Source organism: Maylandia zebra, linkage group LG9 (genome assembly GCF_041146795.1).
Source record: "Maylandia zebra isolate NMK-2024a linkage group LG9, Mzebra_GT3a, whole genome shotgun sequence".
Taxonomy (NCBI): Eukaryota; Metazoa; Chordata; class Actinopteri; order Cichliformes; family Cichlidae; genus Maylandia; species Maylandia zebra.
In genome coordinates, this window is record NC_135175.1 from 19763272 (window position 1) to 19789490 (window position 26219).

The 26219-nt window shown below is 44.0% G+C and overlaps 1 protein-coding gene across 2 annotated transcripts in view; it reads left to right on the forward strand.

Annotated features, from left to right (window-relative positions):
- The first annotated feature begins 17 nt into the window (after window positions 1-17).
- Window positions 18-26219, forward strand: part of trpa1b (transient receptor potential cation channel, subfamily A, member 1b) — a 47824-nt gene continuing 21622 nt past the window's right edge. Inside the window, exon 1 of one of the 2 annotated variants that reach the window (XM_012917972.3) lies at window positions 18-101. The gene's annotated coding sequence lies outside the window, so the exon portion shown is untranslated. Of the gene's footprint in view, window positions 102-19062; window positions 19141-26219 lie in introns of those variants that run through there. The other variant, XM_076888122.1, reaches the window with a different exon arrangement.

A 26219-nucleotide genomic window follows, 5' to 3' on the forward strand; every position in this document is an offset into this window, starting at 1 on the left:
GGCAACGAGAAGGAACGGGATAAGCGAACTGCGGAGTGTCCCGCTGTATACTACATAAGGAGGAGCAGAGGGGCGCACATGGGCTGCACCACATCCTAGAGGTGAAACCAAATCACAAGCGGGCGGAATATTATTTTTCTGAAATAGAACAAAATGTTCAGTAAGTGTTCGATTTCTAATCACGGAGAGGAGAGATTTTTAAAGTTACTGAGCGAAATCCTGATCATATTATCCTACAAGAGCAGTCACGCACGGCAAATCAAAAGCAAAATCTTTACAATACGTCTATAGAGTATATAATACACCACTGGCCTATCGTTGCTGTGCGTAAAGTGTTGGTAGCAAAGGATAGGTGCACTCCTTGCCGTAGGTGTGACTGTAAATATTGCGCTGTATTTCCTGATTTGAAGTTGGATTATCTGCTGTGAATAATCTTCAACAAAATTTCTCAGGAGAGCAGTTTTTACATTTTACCAAACTACTTTCGGTCACTCACACGCTAGCATGGCGGCCACCTATTGTAAGGAAAACAGCTAAAATCTCACATGTATTTGGCATTATACACCAGATTGCTCCCGTTTCTCCATCTCTCGCTCTCTCAGTGCACAGGAATATTGTCCAGTGCTGCGGTGATATTTTCTTATAGAGTCTACTCATGTGTCAACTGAACATTTCCCCCTTAGCTAAGCACTTTTCCAGAAATTTGATTATACGATGCATATGTGTAATCAATTTCTCTGCCATGTTCTTTCCTTCGAGTGACAATTGATCAATACTGCTGCACTGACTAAAGAGAGCCTGGTGTCCATGTAGCCTATACTATTTCTTAACTGTGTGGGCACAATGTTTGAAGGTCAGTATTGTTTTGGTGGTCTTCACAGATTTTGTACATTCCCACAGCACAGTCATGGCAATCACGTATCACCCCGATTAGTTGTTTGAATGTGACCTCAGCAATCTGGCGGTCTAGTGCATAGACTAAGCTGCATTTGCTTTGGGACTGTTTTTTTAAAAGATGGCAAGAGGATTGCAGGATTTGTGCGAGTCTACAAATGCAAAGAAGCTATTATTTTACACCCCAATAAAAGTGTTTACCACTTAATCAGGTAATGATTTAAAGATGTATTCATTTAACCCCTTGTTATCAGGGGTGTATTAATATGACAGGCCTCAGGTCTGCTGCAGTGAAGCATGACTATGACCCCTAAGTGACAGATGTAAAATATTCTGCTGTTGACAAGAAAACTGCTGATGACAAAGGTTGTTAATGAGGGTACCGAATAATGATTAAGAGTAATCGACTGTGTCCCCTTTCATTAATTATTGCGAAACTGGCAGCCAATCAGTTATCCCACGTAAGGTAGCGCAACAGGGCAACATTGTGCAGCTTCTACAGCAGTGATTTGTGTTGCGTGCAGTAATGTGTACTTGCTGTAGATGCTTCCAGCCCTGTGCTAACACCACCTGCATGCGCGGGTACTCCAGGGAGTTGAAGGCAGCCTGCATCCATCCCACCATGTGGGTGGAATAATTCTAGTTACCAGCTTGATATCTATAATTACCAACTTTCCAACAGGTTACAAAGACTATAAAATGTTTGTTTTCTTTGGACCGTTTTCTTCTTCTCATTCCTGTGTACTATGTGGGCATTTGTGCTTGTGTGGGCTGTTGCCTTAGCAACCCAAATTGTAGCATCATGCTGAAGAAACACTTTGGGCCACAGAGCCAGATAGGCTTGGATATTTAGATAACCAGCATTGCTGCTTTGTTACCGCTGAATGATTGAATCACTTGTTTGGCCAATTAACCTTGGGCGTCTGTAGTCGTCAGATTTCCTCGCACAGTTTGAGCGTGATAGTGGGCTCATGGCGAATTCAAAAGAAAGTACTTGGCCTCCTTCCCCCCTACCTGCTCTCTCTATAACATTCTTATCAATCTCCGACCAAAGAGAAGTTGACTGACTGCACCGGCTGTCTCATCCATGAGCTGTCACTGCCTGCTGTATTTTCCCTTTTCAGTTTGTCATAAAATGTGTCCACTCCATCATCCAAACAACACCGTGGACACACTTGCACCCCACAGCTCCTGCCTCTGACGCTGTCAGCACATAAGAGAGACACATCATCGCCCGTTCGTCACACACTCATTAGACAGATACACCGAGGAGCACCACACCAATGATTTTTCAGCTTCCTTTTACTGTACTGGGTTCTGAAAGTGTGAGTGTTTCACATAAGAAGGAAGCACATGGGCTGATCTTAAAAAAGAAAATGTTAAATAGGCGTGTGTGTGTGTGTGCAAGGTGAAAGAGAGAGGAAATATGGATGCTGTAATTTACCGTCAGCTTCTGCAGGAGTGGGAGAGCAAAAGTCAAATCCACTTAAATTGCAATAATAAGCATTCAATCAGTTTGGAACACCTTTCTATTATAGGAAGCTGTCATGGATTTGAATATTTGCGATAGAAAAAACCCCACATGGGTGGATAAGGTTAAAAAAATCTGCTTTCTCTTTTTTACTGCTTCTTGATCCTTGCTTTGACAGCTTGAATGTAATGTAATTTTCCATTTTTGTCATTTATTATTCTGCAAAGTTCAAAGTTGAACTTTAAGAAAGGTTTTTGGATGGCTCGATGTGAGGCTGCAAAAATGTGAGCCCGGAGACTTTGTAAGCATGCCGTGACACAGTGCTCAAATGTGCTTGTGCGTGTGGGTGCGACAGCGTCTGGTGCGTGCTTCGTTTTATTTGTGTGTGTGTGTGTGTGTGTGTGTGTGTTTGTCAATAAGAGGGAGGAAACACACCATAGCAGCAGCCTGTTTATTCTCTTTTTCTATTTTTAGCTTCTGGTCATGTCAAGGTCCACACAAGCACCCACCCACAGTGGGCAGCAGTGGCCTTCAGTGTAATGGTCAGCTGCAGACTGGAATCATAAATCTATGTCATGTCTTCATTCATTCCACAAAACACACCTGTTCACCTCTGATGCTGCCAGCATCACCTAATGTGTCAAAAATACACACAACACAATGAACACGCTTTGGTATTTGGTTGTACAAACTGCATGTATGCTATGTAGGCTTGCCCTCAGGGGTTAGCGGTCTAAGTATGTACCAACTACTAAGTCCTGGTTCAAATCCAACCAAGGACTTGTGCAATATGTCATCTCCCTCTCCATCTCCCCATGTTTATTGTCACTTCTCACTGCCATCAATCAAAATAAAGAAACAATACCCTAAAAAAATGCATTTATCAAAGTGAATGTCCATGGTGCTCTGGTCTCAGCTTTCTCTCTGGAGCCAATGTTAGCTGTGGACAAACAAACATGATTGATCACCCCTCTGTGATGCTGGTTATGTTTGCATAATACATCCAGGGGCATGGATCACTAATTGACTGGGTGTTGTTTTCTTTCTATATTATTATTGGTATCTCTGCAGCAACTGCCTGTCAATTGCTCTTAAAAAAAATCGTCGTGTCCAGCACAGCACAGCAGAGGATACACGCTGCCACATAGACACATAGATCCTAGAGTCTTGTTACAGCTCAGCATCACTGTTTTCCCAACACAGAATGCCACATCCGGTGCAGCACAGCTTCTCCAAATTTCAGGACTTTGCACCACACTCATCTGCATTCATCGGTGTGAATAACACTGCCTTGCAGAGCAGACAAGATGCTCAGTGTCCAACCTTAACCCAAAGTGCTTGTGGCAGCAGGATAATGTGAATATAATGTACTTGGTATAATTGCTGCAAAAACACCCACTCTGGCAATTTGACCTGCTACTACTGTCAAGAGACAGCTTATAAGGGTAAGCATTTTTTTTTTACAATCAGGGCAGGTGTGAAAGCAGTGATCACTGCGTGTTGTACGTTTAAGTGAAAGACAGGAAGGAGAGACCTTGGAATGAATAGCAATGAAGTGGTGTGGCTGCCAGAGACATTAAGCTCCGATGGACAATTCAGCATGTTCAGTCTGCACCCGAGCTCCATGTGTCGTTTAACTATCGACTTCTCTGGAGCATAATGCTCTGTCACAGCCTTTATAATATCATGTAAAAAGAACATTAGCAAAACTGCTTTTATTTTTACTTGCAATGCAAGACACTCACCAGCCACTTAATTAGGTACTGTACACTGCAAATATCTATCATGGCAGCTACTCAGTCCTTTAGGCACGTAGAAATGGTGAAGACATGTTCAAACCAAGCATCAGAATGGGGAAGAAAGGGGATTTCAGTGACTTTGAACACGGCATGGTTGTTGGTGTGAGAGGCTGGTTTGAGTATTTCTGAAACTACTGAACTCTACTGGGATTTTCCTGAAGAAACCATCACTTGAGAATGCTCTGAAGAAGAGAAAATATTTGTCTCATTGATGCTGGAGGACAGAGGAGAATGGTCAGACTGCTGTGAGCTGGTGGGAAGGCAACAGTAACTCAAGCAATGGTTGCAACTAAGTTATGCAGAAGAGCATCTCTAGATGCACAATATGTTGAGCCTTGGAGTAGATGGGCTACAGCATCAAAAGAGCACACCGGGTGGCACTCCTGTCATCTAAGAGCAGCGAACTGAGGCTACAGTTCACACAAGCTCATGAAAACTGGACATTAAAAAAAAGGGAAAACACTGTCTGGTCTCATGAGTATTGATTTCTACTATTTTGATTATAGGGTCAGAATCTGGTGTAACCAACATGAAAACATGAATCCATCCTGGCTTTTATCAATGATTCAGGCAGCTGGTGATGTAATGGGGTGGGGGATATTTTCTTAGCACGTTTTGGGCCTATTAGTACCAACTGAGCATCGTTTGAACACCACATAGTTGCTCACCATGCCTATCCGTTTAAGACCACAGTGAAGCCATCTTCTGATGTCTACTGACAGGAGAATAACATGCTCAAAGCTCAGATCATCTCAAACTGGTTTATTGAAAGCCGTTTGGTAGCGAGTTCACTGTACTCAAATGACTTCTACAATTACCAGATCTCAATCCAATACAACATGTTTGACAAGTGGTGGAACTGTGATGGATTGTTGAATGAGAGATTTGCATAATGAATGTGCAGTAACTGTGTGATCTATCATATCAATATAAACCAAAATCTCTGAGGAACGTATCCAGCCTCTTGTTAAATCTGTGCCCCAAACAATTAATCAGAATCACAATCATAAAAAATATATAAATTCCAGAGGAAAACAGAGTAAGGCAGCTCTGAAGGGAAAAGGGTGTCAAACCAGACACTAGCAAGGTGTACCTAATAAAGTGGCCAATGTGTGCAATGATTTATAAAAAGAATTATTCCACCCAGATGGCTGAGTTGCAAATGATTCATTCAGAATAACAAAACTTTCAGGTTGAATATGGTGAGCTGAAGAACTTTACATGAGCCGAGCTCTCAGTTCAAAGCAAAGTTTCAGGGATACACTCTAGACTTGAACTGAAATAACAGTCTAAGCCTTTCACTTGACAGATCAGTCATTTGTTCATTGATCATCCACAGCTACACAGTTCAAACTGCTGGAATAAGGTACAGCAAGTTCAAGAGTAGTGATAAATTATAGAGCTTGGAAAAAAAACTTCTAAGTCATTAAAAGCTCTTGTAAACGAATCATACTTGTACATACTTGGTGTGCTTGTACAAACTGTTCTCAAAGTGATAGTGGAATGCAGCATATATCAGTCTGTCGTGTTTCAGTTGAGCGAGTGGGACTATGTCATTGAACCTTTGGTCCAGTTCCTCTCCTTGATTATAATCCAAATTTAGCTACATTGTGAGAATGTCATTTTCAGTTTTCCATTTTCAGAGCTCTCATAATCTGTCAATAGATGCATTTGGTTACAATGTTTTCTCCCTTTGCTGCTTTTCAGTAATTTCAGGAAAGTGCTTGTGGTTCTATATTTATATCTACTCCAATTTCATTGTGATCTCCACAGTTTCTGTTGTTTGATCCGTCTCACCAGCTAATGTTTTGCTGGTGTAATGGCAGAGAGACCCATCTACCCCTCTGAGGCTTGCCTGTAGCTCTAGCATACTGCTTCATCTTCAACAGTCCCTGTAAAAAGCTTTATTGGAGTAATTCAGCAAACAGAGTTTAAACTGGAAACTGGATACTGAATCTGAAGAAGCAGAAAAGCACATTTAACAGTATCACCTAAGTGGGTGGATCAGAATGGCAATTGCTCGCTCTGTGCAGTGTTAGAAATTGGAGAAAAAAATAGCCTTTGGCTTGACAACATTATCGGAGGTCTAATAATATGATGCTAATGTTTAATAAAACTTTTTCAGTATCATCAGCTTTGATAAGTTAAGAAGAAATGCTTTGAACACCAGCATTCGGAGAAAGATTAGGCACATCTTTTGTATGTTGAGAAAAATACTGATGACTTAACATTTCTCTAATAATGTCTTTTAGTATGTTAAAAACACACTTATGGGTATGCTAACAATGTTAGAAATTTCATTTGCACTGGACAAAGGTGAACTGTTTCTAATGGTAAAAGGCTGGTTTTGTGCAACAGACTTAGCAAAACAAACACAAAGCAAACTTTTATATCATCATCAGCGCCAGCAGCATTTCATATTGATGCTGGGCTGCGCTAATCCATTTAGATGATTTCTTTTTAATTTATACTGATCGAAGACAGAGGCTCCTGTGCTCGCACTGCCCTAGTCAGAGAGTTGCATTGATACAGTTGTCAGTGGTGTAATTAGGTCCACAGGTAGTGTTGTGGTGTTATGACTCTTTCTGCAAAATAATGTGAAAGATTAATCATTTGGACAGGAAACCAAAACTTTCCCAATCCTGGGAGGGATACCGTGATGGGCAAATCTTTTCCTCGGCTTACAAATGAGCGCAGAGGAGAGAAAGCAAAGTGAGAAAGTCCAAAGTCACAGTGAAAAAGCAATGTTAGTTAAATATTTCTAGCATTAAAAAGTATAGCAAAAGGAGAGTTTGCTACAGCACCAGCACACATACTGGACTGAGGTGTTATAGCCCATTGTATTATTGATACTGTAGTTAACTGCTAATGTGTTGCAAGGCCAATAAAATTGTCTTTTTGAGGGAGAATCATGTCCTTTATGGCTAAAACAAGCCTAAAAGATCCATGAGTATCCTCCTAATAGACTACCAGGTAAAGGAGCAACTGCCACAACATGTTATTGCATGCAGCAGCTCATGCGTTCTCTTTTTGTGTAATAACTTTTCGTTCATTAATATGATGTTTTATCAGTATTTTATGTGCTGTGCATTTGTTTGCGTTTCCTGCTTTAAAAAGTTGATAAACACATACAGACTATAATAAGCTAACTATATATGTCCACACATGCGCTGTGTCAATGTATGCAGGCAAACACGTGTGTGTGTGTAGGTCAAACTGGGTGAGACGGTGTGGTCTTATCTTGTTTCCTGCGGTTTACCTGTTGACGTGCATCTGCGGTCATATTGAGGAGGGAACTCAGCACTGAGCTGTTTCTGGGTTTAACTAATGAAGATGGCATTGCATTGACATTCAATCTCCCCTCACTTCAGCACCACTTCCAACAGGACTCTGTGTGTGTGAGTAGGAGTGAGTAATGACCTTGAATATGGGTATTAAGTAATTTGTCAAGTCAATAAAAACTGAGCAGTTGTTGTAAATAATCACACATTACTACGCCATCAGCATCCACAGATGATATGATTTTTATTCAGGGCTCCACATTTTGAACTTTAAGCATAATGCAAACTGTTAGAGGGCTTTTGATGGACATGCTCTGAGAAAGTGTCTTTCATTTAAGCCAGTCGGTTGAAATCGTTGCTAGTCTACGTCTTGTTTTCTGTACTTGATAGTAGGTGATTCCTGGCACTTGTCACACAGTCAGCGACCCAGAGAAGTGTCATATACAGAAGACTGGAACATTTGAAGCTGGGGAGCAAGCATCAGTTAAACTGCTTAACAGCCTTTCCACTGCAGGAACTTGTGGGTATAAAATATTTAAAGAAGTAGACTCACAAGGTAAAGTAATTTTTTGACAGCTTTAAGTAAGTGCACCTATAAAGGTATGCACCTTCAAGGCATTCCTCAGGAGACTTAGTTGGAAGTCAGGGCGGCTAAGAGGACTGTATTTATGCAGGCAGAGTCATTCAGGAGGCTAACTTTGAAAGGTGGAGCCCTTTTGGAGGTCAAGCAAGGGAACAGCAGCAAAAGTAAGGATCTTCTGGGGATTGAGCAGCAGTGTGTGCTTAGTGACAGAGACGCTGGAGTTCAGGGCACCATGCACGGACATGCAGAAGGCTGAGATCTAAATAGTAGACAGCTATTAGACAGCACAGACAGATGATAGATGGAGGTCAGTGGCAAAGGACAACTATGCAGAGGGCGTCCTTCCAACTCTAAAGCTGACTGGAGGTCACTGGTTGATTTTAGGCTGTTAAGGTCATAGGCCAACTTAGGGAACAGACGTGGTATCGGCCAGCTCAGCGACTGTCTAGTGACTTGGGAAAAGACTGGACAACTGAGACTCAAGAACAGAGAAGATATCGACTGGTTCGGACTCAGAAAGAAGAAAGAAGGGAGAATCTGAGTCAGTCTAGGGAGTGTGAGGAATGCCATCTAACTGAGGAGCAGGAAGAACGTTGGCTAATATGGGATTGGGAAGACCCTGGACCAGGACTAAAGACCCAGGTCAGACTCAGAAATAGGTGAAACCTCTACCAACTCAGAAACTGCCCTGGAAGTGACGCGTTGAATGTGTTGCTCAGCCATTTAAGGGATCTGTACTTAAGATATAAAATAAAAAGATTGTTTTAAAATAAAACAGGAAACAGACAAACAAGACCATAACACCTACTCCATAAAAATAATGTTTTTCTCCCCCCCTGAACAGCCCTGAATGAGTCCCACAGGGGCCTTATAGTAGGAAACATGCACAAAGGTGCAGGCTGCTCTACAACAGGCTGCTAGTTCCTGCAGTGGGAATAGGAACAGGTTCATACTTTTTCAGGTTGTGACAATTTAACCATTTGTTTGTGAACGTGAAGTATTAAAATATAACATGCATTGACAATATGAGGGTTTCATAATGGTGATAACAAAAAATAATTGGTTTATTTAAATTGTCCACTGCACATTAGGGGCCAGGCACTTTTCCAATACTCTACTTGTAGATAAACTGTGCACTGGTCAGAAAATATGGTGAACAGAAGTGCTGACCAGCAGGTTTGCTCTTGCGTAGTGCTTTAACCCAGACAGAGCTCTGGTTTCTCTTCTTTACTTTCACACAACCTATGTATATTGTGCAAATATCCACAGTTAAGGTAATCCCTCTGATTTCAACTGAAAAATGCAACAGTGCCTCCCCTCTCTATGCATCCATTTCTGTCCCCCTTTCTTCCTCTGACTATACAGCAAGACACAAGTACTATACAAACACAGTGAGACTCTCAGGTTCATTTCACCAGAACACTGTGTGTAAGCATTTTCACTGTCCATTAGTTTGGAAGGCCACTGTTGTGAGTCAGAATGGGGCCGTTGCAGAAAGTGACGTTACGAGACAACCCGAAAAGGAACTTTTGCCAGAAAGATTTCATTTCTTAGAGAACGCAATGCAGTATATCATCCAATTGCCTTTAAAGGTGGCAGTTGTTCCACAAAGACTGCAGTAGCTCATTCTGATCTAAAGACGACACTGTGGGTCTAATAAAAATCTGGACTCATGTCTATATACAGAACGCACAGTGCAGCTCATAATGCCAATGCACTTCTTAAAAGGCTGACATAAGCATTTGTTGTGGTTTTTTTTCAGGTTGGTCTGCTTGTGTGTTGCATGTTGTGTCATACACGCACACACACATGCACACGCAGTTCTTTATTGCCTGGTATTTCAATATACTTAGCCATCAGGAGAAGTCAATAAGGTTTTTCCTGCCTCTGTAATTCTAAGGCAGGCTATACTCTGAGTGTTTTCTGTCTTACCCACACATTCTCACATACCCTGTCCTGTCTGTATCAGTTACATTAGGAACTACCAACCCTTCAAACTGAGCCAGGGGAAGACCCGGGTGTATAGATTTTTTTTTTCTGAAAGGAGTCTAGATATTTATCTCCTCTGTGAAGAGATTGCAGTGAAGAGTGGAGAAATGGAGTACCCATTTCTCAAAATACATTTGAAGTAAAGCTCTAATTTCTACTACGTATACATAAATCGATTAAGCTTTAGCACTGATTTTGGGAAACAATGTCTTTTAAAAAAAAATGTATATTATAAATCTGACACATGTCCCACACTTCAAAGGAAAGCTCAATACTAAGACTCCCCTTCCCCTCATCCATCATGCAGAGGGCTTAGCAATCCCAAGCAACTCAACGTGCTCTTTACCTAGCACACAGGTCCAAGCCCTTGTCCAAACGTGGAGTCATAATGAGAAGTATCAAAATGAGCTATTGCTGTCATCATAAAGAAGGACCCCTGAGGACAGTTGGCGGTTCTTGGATCATTGCACCCACATTAACCTTCCTGTGAAGGGATCAGGCACAAGCTTTCTTTCACAAGGGAGTTGGGTCATTGTTCTAAGAATACAGTTTCTGTTTTTTGGAGGACATTGATATGATAGAGACCTGCCTCTGGGAGCTCCCGTGGCAGAAAGCCCTTAAGGGAGACAGAGAGAAAACGAATAAAGCCCTCAAAGGAAACAGCAGACAGGCCTTCGGCAGAGACGGTAATGTTATCCCCGAGGTGTAAGTTACAGAGCAGAGGTTAGTGTGCTATCCAAACTCTAGCCTTTTGATTACCGTGACTGCTGCAGGTGTAATTAAGTTAAAACAGTTTAATTATGTTGAGTAGGATTCAATGAATGTTTCATTGTAAACCCTAGTTAATGGGAGTGCTGTAGCCTGAGACAGCTGGACCACCCAACGGTACATGAAATACAGATATTTGGATGGGATTCTTGAAATGGGACCTCCAACTGGCAGCACGTTCAGATATTTAATATGAGCCAAAAGTCACTTTAGAGGAGCAGGTGATCAGTTTGATAGCTCATCCAGAAATATCTTTTTTCTTTAATAATTATAAAAGTCATTAACATTTAATTCTTTTTTTAAAGCTAATCCTCCTACATCCCGTGGAATTAAAACTGTAGCTGTTTAATTTTAGCAAACCAATTTAAAAGCCATCATCCCTCATGCTGTGACAATAGATGGGTTCCATTACTTTAGTGGATTTAAATGTTTATATATTGCAGCCACTCTGTTGTTAAGTATATTGTCGGCACATTTTTCCCACGTGCATTAATGGAGCTCTAATTGAGAGCTTTCAGCAAGTCATGGGATGATTTATTCAAATCAACGTTAAACATCATCGCGCTTCTCTTGCTGTTAAGTAAAACACACTGTATGACAGCTTAACCTTAAGTACACAACACAGTTTTTTTCCAGCCCATTCTGCCACAAGCTTGGCTGGGTGTTTACTGTCCATTGAAAAGGTATTGAGTCCTGTCTTTTTTAATGACTGCATTCATCAGTATAAGCTTTCAGTCATTTGAAATACAGCTGGACTGCGTTCTATGCAAGGTGTTTAATTGTCTGTTCTCTAAAAGCCCTCCCGGTATTTTATTGAACTAATTTATTCTGAATAGAAACCCTAGAGGGTATAAAGCCATCTGTTTGACATTGCCAGCTGGACTCTGTCCGATAAGAGACATTTTTACAATGGGGTTAAGCTTCAGGGTTTAAAAATACACAATGAAGCGAGATCGGTAAGCACGGACTGGAAGAGGTACAAAACTGTTTCCGAACTATGAATGAGAAGTCGCTGAAAACACACTGATAAGGTCTTAAATTCTGATCTCAATCTTGTGTGTCCTAAACCAAAGATAGAGTGTTTGGAGGAATCAATAATCTGCAGGATGCAGGAAGAGACTATTTAAAACCAGCTGAGATAAAAGCCGAACACCTAATAGTAGATAGAGGGAAATTTGTGCAACGGCAATGAATAAATTATCTGCCTTTTTTTTTTTTAAACTGCAAGGTCAGCTCTGTTGCCCTCCTTCTCCAGGGAAACCTCCGCCAACTCACATGAGTTCACCCACAAACACACACTTTAAATCTAGTCCCACACACTGGTCAATAGCAGGCACCCCCACCAACACATTTCACATCTTCCTACACAGGAATGCATCTTATGAGAGCGGGCGCGCGCACTTGCATCAAGTTCTGTCTACTTTTGTACACATGCATGCATTTGTGCCCCCCCCCCCCCCCAAACAAAACAAAAACCTCAGAGAACAGTGTGTTATAATGAGTATCGAGTTATACAAAGGGCACCTTTACAGTAAGCCTCTTGACCTGTGTATGTGGGAAGCTGTTTGCTGTGAGAGAGGAGGTGGTTAAAGGGTGAAAACGGTTCCCAGCAAATACTCTTACATTACTGCACAAAGGAGGCAGCCGATAGAATTTTACATTCAATATAACAAAACTCTTTTTTAAAATTTCCACATTGGGGCTTTCTCACAATAATGCTGGCACAACATTTTTACTTTAATGTACAACTTCATTAAAAATCTTACACATCTAAAGGTGATACATGAGGTAAGAAGAAACATATTTTAAGACCCTGCCTTGGCTGTATGTATTTTACAGTATATATGGCCTCATATAAATTTCTCCAAAATAAATCGAAAGGTTAGAGAATGATTACATTTTTTTTTTTTTTTTTAAGAATTATTTATTGTGTGCTGAGCCGACATGCTGGGAATAATTTATTTGTGGACCATCAAAAACATTTATGAGTCTGTTTCAGCAGTATGCTCTAAACAAGAAGTCATAAATCTACCACTGTATCCTCACTCGCCTCTCTCCCTCTCTCTCTCTCTTTGAGTCGTCTCCACCTTGCTGTCTCTCCTTCCGATGCTTCTTCCGCCCATTTCTCATTTTTCAGGGAGCCGCATCACTCGAGTAAGTGCCTGGGCCTAAAGATTTGCCATCAATTCAAAATTCATCAGTCGTGATTGGATTTTGGTGGTGGAGAAAAAAAATCGAGGAATCTGTTTGATTCGGTGTTGCCTCCTAAACAGCAAAGTGGAACACATTTCAAAGGTAATGTCCTTCATGCAGCGGTTCTGGAAAAAATATTAAAAAAACAACAGCCACAGGTGCCGCGCTCTCGTGGACGGTGCTGCACTTCACAGCCATATTTGCACATTTGTCAGATAAGCATTTCCTTTCCAGTTAAAAAAAGGGCACAGGCTGCGTGTTTAAGCACCACATAATATTTATGAAGGGCGTGTTTGAAATATAGAAACACCTCCTTCCATTTGTTTCTCAGCATAAGTGTTCCAATCATTAATCTGTGTTGTCTCCACAAGGTGGTGTCATGCTCATTAGCTCACTGTTGCAGCTCATTGTGTCAGCTAGTCTGACTCCTGCACTGATGTGGATATGTCACATGAGCGATGCTACTGCTTCCATTCCCAAATCTATCTGATAGAAATAATGGAAAGCTGTGTAAATCAAGCCCGCAGTTAACTCTGATGCATGCTTATTTATTTTGTTTATTACAGTCAGTTAAAACTGTCTATGTGGGGCCCTTGTTATCCTGCAGTGTGAAATGCCAAGCGGGTCTGTGCAAACCATTTCATCGCTGAGAGCAGTTCAGTAAAGTGAGACAGTGAAGCCAAACACTCATTACCACAATTTGGAGGGTGTAGCTGCCTTGACCCGTGCACTGACCTTCAAAAATAATAGTTGCAGTGGTGTGGATGCAGTTCATTACCCACAATGCCTGCCAGTCTTCCAGCTCACACATCCGTAGTCACAAAATAAGGGCAAGAAAATAAGAGCATCCTGGAGCGGTGCGCTCACTCTCGTGTCTGTTTCTCGCCGTCCTTCCAACCAAAACAATTCAGACTCACAGTTGTACTCAAAACTTAAAAAAAAAAAAAAACCTTAAAGAGTATTTTTTCCTTCTAATTCCATGCACTTTTGCAGAAGCAAATGTTAGCTAATTATGCAATACAATTAGAGTAATCCTCTTTTGTTACCAGTGGCACATTGCCCCAGTGGCCAGCTAGGATCACAGCTAAAGTTACTTAAGCACGACCCCCTTTGGCATCAGGGTTAACAAGCATTGCATGTGTCAAATAGGTAAGACTCAACAATGAGTCATGATCAGCTTACTGATTCACAACCAGCATTTGTAGTTTGCAAGAATGAGCTGAGCTTTAAATGTTTGTCAGCCTACATCTCTGTGGTTATATGAACTCCGGCACAAATCGGAAGATGTTACTAGGATTTTGGCCATTTTTATACTGAAAATCTGATCATTATATGCTGAAGAGGTGGAAGTATATAGTATGTTCGGCCTAGCAACAAAGCCCTAGCAACAATTAATGAAAGAAATACATTGTATGACTTATATGAAACTGCTGCTCTAATTCATGGACAGTGGATACAGGATACACTTGCAGTTTTCTCAGTCATTTTGGTCTATTTCCTTATACCAGGAGTGTAATTTTCACCTCCCTCAATGCTTGTCTCAAAACAGTAAAGGTATTTCTTATAACACATACTCAAGTGTGCAAAAAATACTAAAGAATCAAAACCTTTTTCACATATGTCAAGTCAGTCCATCATTTCAACTCTGTAATCAATAAATAAAAACCCTTTTACTACCATTTCAAGACAGACACTTTGTACTTTTATTAAAACCTTATTAGTTTTGGAGAGTCCTGAGTACTGAGGTTTAAGAGTACTACAAAAATGTAGGCCTATGTATGTTTATAAAGTGTTCAGATGAAAAAATGAAATGTGAAGGATTCATTTGAAATTTACACAGTGTCACCGAGAAAAGCAAGGTAGACATGTACAAGAAGAAACTTTTCTTCTTTTTCTTCTTGCTCCCTTCAGGGGTCACAACAGAGAATCATCTGCCTCCATCTCCTCCTGTCCCTAGCATCCTCTTCTGTCGCACCAACCCTCTGCATGTCCTCCTTGACTACATCCATGAATATTCTCTGTAGTCGTCCTCTTCTCCTCCTGCCTGGCACCTTCCTTGTCAACATCCTTTGTCTAATATTTCCACCATCCCTCCTCTGCACATGTCCAAACCTTCTCTGCCTTGCCTCTCTAACTTCGTCTCCAAACCACTCAACCTTAGCTGTCCTGCTGATGCACTGATTTCTGATCCTGTCTATTCTGGTCACTCCCAGTGAAAATCTTAACATCTTCAGCTCAGCTATATTCACCCAAAAAACATTTTTCATCTGGAATAATTCTACAGTTTGATCCTTTTATGTTGCTGACACTAAAAAAGTAGAAGCATCTCATTTGTAGCTTATACACCCTTAAATACGTAGTTGATAGTTTAATGAGCAATGGCCATAAGGCAAAAAAAGAGAAAAGCAAATTGTTGTGGAAGATGAGGTGAAAGCAATGGGAGGAGAATCTGAAGCCGGGCATTATGTATTATTTAGTGGATTAAATCGAGGGTTGACAAACAAAGTCAAACATTGGGGTTAGGAGTGTGTCACCCCTGCAGTGAATGAAATGAGGCAGAAACACATCCAAAACTACACCACCCCAACATAAACAGCAGGAAAACCACTGAAGTCAAGCCTAGAAAGAAACTGAAGAAGACCTTGATTGTAACAAGCAGTCTGACCATTCCCCTCTGACCTCTGACATCAACAAGGCGTTTTGACCCAGCGATCTGCTGCTCACTGGATATTTTCTTCTTTTTTCAGATCATTCTCTGTAAACCCCAGACATGTTTGTGTGGGGAAAATCCCAGTAGATCAGCAGTTTCTGAAATACTCAGACCAGCAAATCTGGCACCACCTTTCTTCCCAATTCTGATGCTCAGTTTAAACTTCAGCAGGTCAGCTACACCAGTCTTTCCCAAACACTGAGAAATGATTAGGCGTGCCGTGGAAGATGATCTGGTTCCACCTCATTAGTACTCTAAGTGACCGGCGTTAGTAACAATTAAGTAATTACATTCTCTTCCACTAGAGGGCAGTACAACTACCTGCTCTAATTAAATGGGTTGCCAACTGCCAGTAAAACAGAAGAAGACAAAGAAGAAATTACATAATAGTCATGCATTGTGTAATAGCAATAGGCAAATATTTGAAAAGAAAAAGTAGTCAATCTGACCTGGGTCCTGGAGAAAATTCCGACCCAGATGAAGGCCCTAGCTTGAGTAGAGGTCAGAAGAAAGCAAGAAAGGTATACTGGGGACAAACCAAACCTATTCTGCTATGCCTGGTGGGCAGGGAGAAGTTATCAATATGCTTTTTGTGACATTTTTGTTTTGTTTTTGTGATTTTTCTAATGTGAAAAATGTGCCGTGGCTCCAAAAGGTTGGGAAACACTGAGCTACACCATGCCTACACGTCTAAATGCTTTGAGTTGCTGACATAAAACAGGTATTTGCCTTAACAAGGAGCTGAACAGGCATATTTAATAAAATAGTTGTTGAATCTATGTAGTGTGACTTTACTGGACTGTATGATGGTTGGTACTACATTCTCAGATTGTTCATATTTTCTGTTCTTTGATGCATATAGTTTCATGAGTATCCTTTGGTTATTGATGCTAATGTTTCCAGTCGCTGCCTGTGTTGGTGCAATGATTCTTCAGGTCAGTCACTCAAGTGCGACTGTAGTGTTAACAACATGCACAGGACACAGCAATGACAGATGGAAGAATACTGTTAAAGAGGATTAAAGGTTGACTCAGGAGAAGTGGTCCTCGGGGTGCAGCAGAGAAACAGCTGCAATACACATTCTTCTCTTCTTCAGTCCTAATCTGGTCTTGTTGTGGATCTGTCTGTTTGGTGAGAGACAATTTTTACTATAATCTCTTGCATAAATGTATTTAATCACAGATGATATGTGGAAAGAATGTCATCAACTGTACGTCTGTAATACAAATTAAAAAAAGAAAGAAAAGAAATTGAACCAAAAAATGAAAACGAAACAAAAAGGGACTGCCACCAAACACAATACTCCCCTCCAAGTGTGTGAGGGCAAGGCCTTACAAACTGAACAGATGGTGTAGCTGGGATGGAATAATATGATACTTTTTTTGACAAGCAACAGCAGCAGTCTGTGTAGCTCATGATTGTTTTTCCAATTTGACTGGTGCGAATCAACACAGATAATCACGAGCACCAGGATCAAGGATTTAGACCTCAAGGGGGTTCCAGCACTCATAATGCTCACAGCAGTCTCAAGACAGTGCAGTTGAGCTCACCTCAGCTCATCTCAGAGCAGCTGGGGTTTGATGTGAAAGAAAAGAAAGACAATAGAAGTAAGAGAACTGCAGCAGTTCCATGTTGCCTGCTGTAAGGGATTCAGTTGCTCTTGCACAGATTCTCATTCACTATAACTTTAACATGTTTTTGAATTGCTGACAGAGCAGAGGCAAACTACAACAGGCTGCAAAATTACCAAACAATGCCCTTATTAAAAGCACTTATTGTTAAATAATTATTAATCTCCCACTGCTTCAATAGTGTTGGGTTGGGGCTCTGAGGAGGCCAATCCATGACTATGCTGAAAAATAAAGCTGCTGTCAGTGAGACACTTTCCAGTAGATCTGCATGGTTGTGGTGGCTGCAGACACTCCCTATGGTACCTATCTCCTGACCTCCAACATAAATGTTGACGCAAATTTGCACCCAATACTCCATAAATGGTAAATGGTCTGTATTTGTATAGCGCTTTACTAGTCCCTAAGGACCCCAAAGCACTTTACACATCCAGTCATCCACCCATTCACACACACATTCACACACTGGTGATGGCAAGCTACATTGTAGCCACAGCCACCTTGGGGCGCACTGACAGAGGCGAGGCTGGAAGACACGGGCGCCACCGGGCCCTCTGACGACCACCAGTAGGCAACGGGTGAAGTGTCTTGCCCAAGGACACAACGACCGAGACTGTCCAAGCCAGGGCCGAACCATTACAAGGCGAACTCCCAACTCTTGAGCCACAATCGCACAAGACTGTTGCTACTGATTTTCAGCCCATTTTTTGTTTAATTTGGCATTCTTCAGCATTTTCTCCCTGTTTGCCTTCCCAAAGAATGGCTTCTTGATGGCCACACTTCCACAGAGACCATCTCTGATGAGGTTTCAGTGAACAGTAGATGGATCAACTGAAAGGCCAGCTTCATCTCTCAGGTTTTTAGACTATTGGCTTTTTCTTTTGGCCTCCAATTTCCTCAGATATTTTAAGGCTCAAGACCAGAATGAGATATGCCAAGTTATTGACTAATAGCTCTTTGGGAATCACCTTGTTGGGATAAAATACTATTGCCAAACTGTGTTATTTTTGGTATTTTTCATATACTTAACTAAAGAAATTGAAATAAAATATATAGGGTAATATAACAGAGAGTTTTCCAGCATTGAATTTACCCTCACTGATGCAGAAAAAGATGACAAAACAACTGAGGACTTGTCACAAGTCAACTGAATGTACTACAGTTCACTAACACTACAAACTAGATATCCCAATGTAGACTCAAAATGACTACACTAGTATTTTAACAAAGCTCTACAACAGCTTATTTTATAAATTTAACCTTTATTTATACAGTAGTCCCAATAATACTCAATGTCTCAATTACAACAGAGACCTGCTTTCCACACAGCTTCAATGATACTGATCACCAAAACCTTCGTAACACTGTTGTATTCCACCTTAATGCCACTGACAATGCAAGCACCATACATTTCTTCCTTCCAAAAGCAGACTGTATAACAATATGTCTCCATGGCATAATTTCATATCTCAGTTGAAAAGCATCCTTTGAGCTCTTAATTATATGCTTAGAAAGAATCTAATCCCCAGTATGACTAAAGAGATTTCCTGTGCAAACATATTTTTATTGAAATTTGCATCCTCATTTCAGAGTCGTTTACAATGGCTGACAAGCCAGTCATTCTCAGAGAGGAAAATCACTGGAAACATCATAAAATGTTTTGTTTGCGCTGTTGATTTAATGGATGGGGAAATGACTATTTGTTTTCACTGCAGATCACTCACTGGTGGCACACGAAAAACCAGACACGCTCAATAGGTTTTCAGCAGGAGTCAGACTGGCAGCCGTAGGTCTGCTGCCCGAGGTCACCGCCACACTTAAGAGGTAACCTCATTTATAAGTGATGGAAACACCAACACAGTTGCACACGCATATAAAGACGCACGCAAACAACACTGCAAATTTCTGATGGACGGCTCTGCGCTAATGCACTCAGCATATCTCTGCTCTCAACCACGTTAACGTACCCTTTTTACACTTTGTAAACTAAGAGGTTTTCGTTCTGCAACCGTGGCAATTTAAACACCTCCTTCACATGCATCACAGTTAACAAAACCATGCAGATGTGCAAAATTGCTAATAAACTTCTCAGTGTTTTAATAATATAGCGATATCAATTAACTGTGCATGTGGAAGGAAGCATGTATGAAATGAATTTTTGTTTTTTTTTAATGGCGATTTTTCCACCCTTGGCATGCCCTGAAGCAATTCTGCCCACAGGTGCCCTTCCAGCACTAGAGCCCAGTGTGTGACTCATCACCTGTCCTGAAGTCATATGATGCACACAGCCCAACTTCGCCATTTAGAAGTTGCTGCGCTCTAAATACACCTGCCTGTCATCTAAATACTATTCAAATCAGTTTGCCATTAAATAACCATCACACATACAGGCACACTTGTGAATGCTGTTCCTAAAGCAAACTTAGTCAAAACACACACATCCTGATCACTTGTGCGCTCGCGCCCACTGCAAATTTCCAAGACAAACACGGACTTATTGCTGCGCAATAGTGTTTACTGTACATACTGCATTCAACGTGAGCCTAGAAAGTCATCAATCTCAGCTGGAGAGATAATACATGCTTTGTGACTCCACATCTGCTGCATGTGTGGCTTTCCCCTTGGACAACGACACACTTCAAAGATAACCTCGCAAGAACAATAACCGGACAAATATTAGTTTTGCTCTGTGAGGCTTATAGGAGGAGGATGTGGTTAAAATATACCTGCTGACATTTAATACACCGGTTTGTTATTTGTTGGTGTGCAGCAAAACAGACCTTAAGGATCTTTAATTAACTAATAAAAATGTTTTGTCATTAAATTGTTTCATAAATCACAAAATGGTGCCTATAAATCAAAGCTGTGTCAGGTTTTGAATTACAGCTCATTTTCAGAGTTTCATGATGTTTGCAATAAATATTTGGTTGTTTCATAAAGTTTTTGTACATTCTTAAAGACAGATTTCAAACATCTAGGCATTTCTGTTCAGCTGTTTTCAGCTAAAGTAATAGAGATATCCATATATTAAAATGCTTCTAAAGAAACAGAAACATGGTGATGTTTCAAGAGGAAACTCTAACTATATTTTACAGTTCTTTTTTAATCATAGCTCATCTTTTTAGTTGTTAATATTTGCTCACTAGGACAAAATTGTCACTGGTTAGGCCATGAAGGTTTTCTGGCTGCTGGTTTTATTTGTGCGTTGTGCACCCCACTGCATGTTCTCCACTGATTCTGTCCTCTGGTTCCTGCTCAGCACTCTCATCGTTTTTACAAATATAGACTTCCACGGATTAAAAATGCATGCAGAAAGAGTAGTAGTTGACCTTTTCTGTGGCTGGACATGTCCTGTCATGGAGAAAATACTTTTTAAGTACATGAGATTTCTTTTTATTGTAGCAGCACAAGCAGTGACTGGGGGTAAATTACCTGCAAGTCTGAGTGGCTTACACTGCATCTGGGCCTATTAATCCATCCATGCGAGAAGTGCAGTAGTGAAGGAGTGAAATACCATCAGTTTTGCATGTATATTGTTATGAATGAACTCAGGAAAAGGTGTGTTTTCAGCTACAATAATAATAATAATAATAATACAGATATCCATATATTAAGACGCTTCTAAATACACAGAAAAATGGTGATGTTTCAAGAGGTAACTCTAACTATATTTAACAGTTCTTTCATAACTATAGCTTGTGTTTTTAATATTTGCTCGCTAGGACAAAATTGTCACTGATTGGGCCATAAAAGTTTTCTGGCTGCCAGTTTTAAACTGCACGTTCTCCACTGATCCTGTCTTAGACAAACTGAAATTTTAATCTAATAACACCAGTTGTTAGTTCATAAATATCTGCACCAAATTGCATGGCAGTCCATCCATTAGTGGTTGAGACACTTCACTTAAAAATGCCACAAGGTGGCATTAGAGGAAAAGTCAGGAAACCTCAACCGTGCTATACAACTGTTGTTGTTTCCAGACGCTGACATTTTTATATGATAGAAGAGAAGTGGAACTAGACGATAAGTAATATGATCTAAAAAGTCCTTATGATTCATACACTGGTGAAATGAATCTCTTTGTTTCCCTTGTAATTTGTTTAATAGGTATTGTAACGTTCACAAGAACCAGACGGTTGGGGTCTCAGTTTGTCCGTTTATTCGGCACATAAGCCAGCGGGTTGTTAACTCAGGGGGAAGCGCTCTCAAACTACACCTCTCTTCAGCCTGGCACACACACAGAACAACCAGGTCCCCCCACCCCTTCCTGTACACCACCCTCACTACTTCCTGCAGCCCAACCAAACATGAATCTTAAAGGAACAACAACAGTGTGCAGAGAAAACCAACATGTCACTGTCCAGTAACACTTAACCATCGTTACACTGCCCCCCCAGCAATAAGTTCCTCGTCCCCGAGGGAACGACACAGTCTCTGAGGCGGGGCGGTAGCCTACGTTCCCTCCTTGACCTCCTGAGCCCCTGAGGAGGACGCGGAGCTTCGGGGCTTTGGGGTGAAGAGTCCGAGGGGGGGGAACGCAGCCCCGGTCGGGGGCCCCTCTGAGCAGGGTCATGGACGCTCTGTACACGTCCCTCTGGAAAGGAGGGGAGGGACTGTCCTCTGTAGGGGGCCATCCGGTCTCTGTGCAGCGCTACTATCCTCCCCCTAGGAGGCAACTGCACCCTGTAAACAACCTCCCCCACTCGCTCTAGGACGCTGCAAGGCCCCACCCAGCTGCTATCCAGTTTAGGACACTGTCCCTTCTTCCTCTTTGGGCTGTAGACCCACACCAGCTCCCCAGCACGGAAGTGCCTCCCTTTAGTGGTGATGTCGTAATTCCTCTTTTGGCGCAGGCCTGCCTTCGCCAGCTGCTCTCGGGCGTAGGAATGTGCAGAATCCAGCCGGTCCTGCAGCTTCCTTGCGTAGTCCCGGCCCGGTGGTGCCTCTGGCGCGTCCGGGGGTTTCCCAAAAGCCAACTCTGTAGGAGTTCTCAGCTCTCTCCCTAACATGAGCAGGGCAGGCGTACATTGGGTGGAGTCCTGCACTGCCGACCTGTAGGCCATGAGGGTAAGGGGAAGATGGTAATCCCAGTCCCGTTGGTGTTCTGAGGTAAGGATGGCTAGCTGCTGGGCCAGCGTCCTGTTAAACCTTTCCACCAGCCCATCGCTTTGGGGGTGAAGTGGGGTGGTGCGGGTTTTCTTAGTCCCAAGGCGTTCACACATGGCAGCAAATACCTTGGACTCAAAGTTACGCCCCTGGTCACTGTGGAGGGTCTCTGCTGTTCCAAAGCGGCTGAACATCCCCTCCACTAATACATCAGCGACCGTCTCAGCCTCCTGATCTGGGATGGCGTATGCTTCCGGCCACTTGGTAAAATAGTCCATGGCCACAAGAACATAGCGGTTTCCTCTGTCTGTGCGAGGAAATGGGCCCATGACGTCCACAGCTACTCGCTCCATTGGGGCTCCTGCTGGTTGCTGCTGAAGCTGAGCCCGGGACTGGTCTTGTGGCCCTTTGTGTGAGGAACATGCATCACAGCTGCGGCAAAAGTCCTCCACATCCCTCCGCTGTTGACCCCAGTAATAGCCCTGGCGGAGGCGGCGAAGAGTCTTGGAGACCCCAAAGTGGCCAGAGCCAGTGCTCCCATGGCAGGCTCCCAGCACAGCTGACCTCAGCGACCTTGGCACCACAACCTGCCACCTCTCCTCCCCCGTGGCAGGATCCTTCCAGGCACGCTCCAACACCCCCTCCTTCAGCCTGAGAGCTGCAAACTTGGCCCACAGCCCCCTGGTACAGATGGAAAACCCAGTGACCTCATCCCAAAGGGGTTGCTCCCCCTTCTCCAGCCACTGCAGGACCGGCAGCAGGTCTGTGTCTTGTTCCTGCCGTGCCCTCCACTCCGCTGCATCCACCACCAGAAGAACCCTGCAGGCGAGCTGTGCTGCTCCGTCTATTGTCGTGAGTTCCCGCTCTATTTCCTCTCGCTTCTCACAGTAACGGCAGCCAGCTGCAGCACATGGGCGGCGAGAGAGGGCGTCTGCGTTAGAATGGTGCGTCCCTGCTCTGTGCTCCACGGTGAAATTGAAGGCTTGGAGCTCCTCCAGCCAGCGAGCCACCTGTCCCTCTGGCTCCCTGAAAGACATCAGCCACTGAAGGGCAGCATGATCAGTTCTGACAACAAATGCTGTGCCGCACAGGTAGTATTTAAAGTGTCTCACCCCCGCCACCACAGCCAACAGCTCTCGTCGTGTGACACAGTAGCGCCGCTCGCTCCTGTTCAGGACCCGGCTGAAGTACGCCACCACCTTCTCTCCTTCCGGTCCAACCTGCGACAACACCGCTCCCAGCCCCACATTACTTGCGTCAGTGTCCAGGACAAAAGGCAGGGCGGGGTCAGGGGGGGCAAGGACTGGGGACTCTGTCAGCGATCTGCGGAGGGTGTCGAACGCCTGCTGACAGTCCTGGGTCCAGATGAAGTCACGGTCCTTCTGCAGCAGGTGGAAGAGTGGTGCGGCTATGGAGGAAAAGCCCTTCACAAACCTCCTGTAATAAGACGCCAGTCCTAGGAAGCTTTTGAGCTGTTTCTGGTCTGCTGGTGTGGGCCACTCGGTAATGGTGTGAATTTTTTCCTCCAAAGTGCTGATGCCCTCACGACCCAGCTTGTGGCCCAGAAACTCCACCTCCCTCCTCATGAAGTGGCACTTGTCGGGATGCAGCTTCAGGCCTGCAGCCGCCACCCTCTCCAACACTTGTCTCAGGGCATCCAGGGCAGCATCAAAGGAGCTCCCGTGCACTAGAAGATCATCCAGGTAAACCAGACACCGTTGCCGTGGGACGCCAGCCAGCACACTGTCCATGAGCCTCTCGAAGGTCGCAGGAGCGTTGCAAAGGCCAAAACTCAGGACTTTGAACTGCCATAGTCCCCTGTTAGTGCAGAAGGCTGTCTTCGGTCTGGATTCCGGGGACAGTGGCACCTGCCAGTAGCCACTCCGCAGGTCCAGGGTGGAAAACCAGGAGGACCCGGCTACTAAGTCGAGGGACTCATCAATCCTGGGAAGGGGGTAAGAGTCTTTCTTCGTCACTTTGTTGAGTGGTCTGTAGTCCACACAGAAACGCATCCTAGGACTTTTTTTCTTAGGCACCATCACCACCGCGGAGGCCCACGGGCTATCAGATGGTTCTATGATGCCCGCCTTCATCATTTCACACAGCTCCCTGTCTGCAGCCTCCTGATGAGCCAGGGGCAGGCGGCGGGGGCGCACTTTAATAGGCTGGGCATCCCCGGTCTCAATGACGTGCTCTACCAAGTGTGTCAAGCCAACATCACTTTCTTTCAGGGCAAAAATGTCACTAAACTCTTTTAGTACCTGCCATAGACTCTCTTGCTGCTGTGGAGTCAGCCCCTCACAGTTCTTTGACCAGATACTCCTCACTGCTGAGAGCCTCTCCTCCTCCTCCTCCTCCGCTCGCTGTTCTGCTGGCGGGTCTGCAGGGGTCTCTGCGGTGGAGGTGGACGCCGCGGCAGATGCTGTGCAGACCGGGGGAGGAATAAGCGGCACCTTCTTCCCATCAGGGAGTACGAGGAGGCCTTTGCCTAAGTCCAGTACACCACCAATGGCTCGTAAAAAATCCAGCCCAAGGATGCAGGCGTCCTGCACGTCAGCCACCCAGGCAGCATAAGACACACCGAGGTCCCCCACCTTGAACTGGAACACTCCCTTCCCTCTCATTGGGGCCAGATCACCGGTCACAGTCTTAAGTTGCACGTTAGTCGGTTGTACAGCAGCTCCGGTTGGGACAATATCGGGTCGGACCAGCGTTGCATTGGATCCCGTGTCCAGCAGGGCCGTACAGGACACCCCCGCAATCGTCACTGGAACATGGCAAAAGCCGCCAACCTGGGTCCAGCCCACAGTGATGGCCGCACCGGGTGGAGGTGGCGGTGGTGTGGGGATGTCGTTCTCCCAGGCCCGTGTACTCCCGCCTACACGGGCCCGTGGGCGTTTCCCTGAACCGCTGCAAGCTTGGGGCACTGCCTGATGAGGTGTCCGACTTGTCCACATCCCCAGCAGCTCTGAGGTCGGCGGTGTGGGCCAGCCCGAGGGGAAGGCGACTGCAGCGAAGCTGTCTGCACCAAACTGCACAGGCCCGCTGGCGTCTCCATCTGTTCCACAGGTGCTGACACAGCCCTCACCACGTGTGCGTCGTCAGCGCCCCCAGAGGATCCTGCAAGCATCTCCCTCTCCAACGCTAGCTCCAGGGCTGCACTGAGTGTGGCCGGCCGAGCAAGCTGAGTTTGCATGCGGAGCTCTTTAGGGCTCAGGGCCTGCAGGAACTGGTCCCGAGCTAACTCCGCCTGCACTGATGGTGGCATGCTGTCATACGCCCTCCGGCAAAGGCACTCGACTTCATGGGCCAAAATGCGGAGGGGCTCACCTGGCAATCTGCGTCTGTTGTGGAACTCCGACCTCAGCAGCACTGGTTGGTTATACTGCCCGAAGCGCCTCTGAAGTGCTCCGACCAGAGCATTATAATCTCCCCTCTGCTCCTCGGTCAGCAGCAGCAGGCATGCAGCTGCATCCTCACACAGGCACAAAGCCAATTGGAGAGCTTTTTGTTCCTCAGACCAGCCAGCTGCAACAGCTAACAGCTCGAACTGTGCGATAAACACTTCCCATGGCGTCTTGCCGCTGAACTTAGGCGTTTTTATATTCGCTGCAGCTTGCTGGGCGCCGCCATGTTTGTTTACATCACGTGACGGCGCGCCAAGCGAGGTCGACTCCTTCCCGCCGGAATCGCGGCCGCTGTGCGAACAGTTCCCGAGCCTAGTCAAACCTGGAGAAAATCCAGCCTCGGCAGACAGCCGCAGCGCCGTTTCCCTCACTCCATGGGCGGGCGAGCGC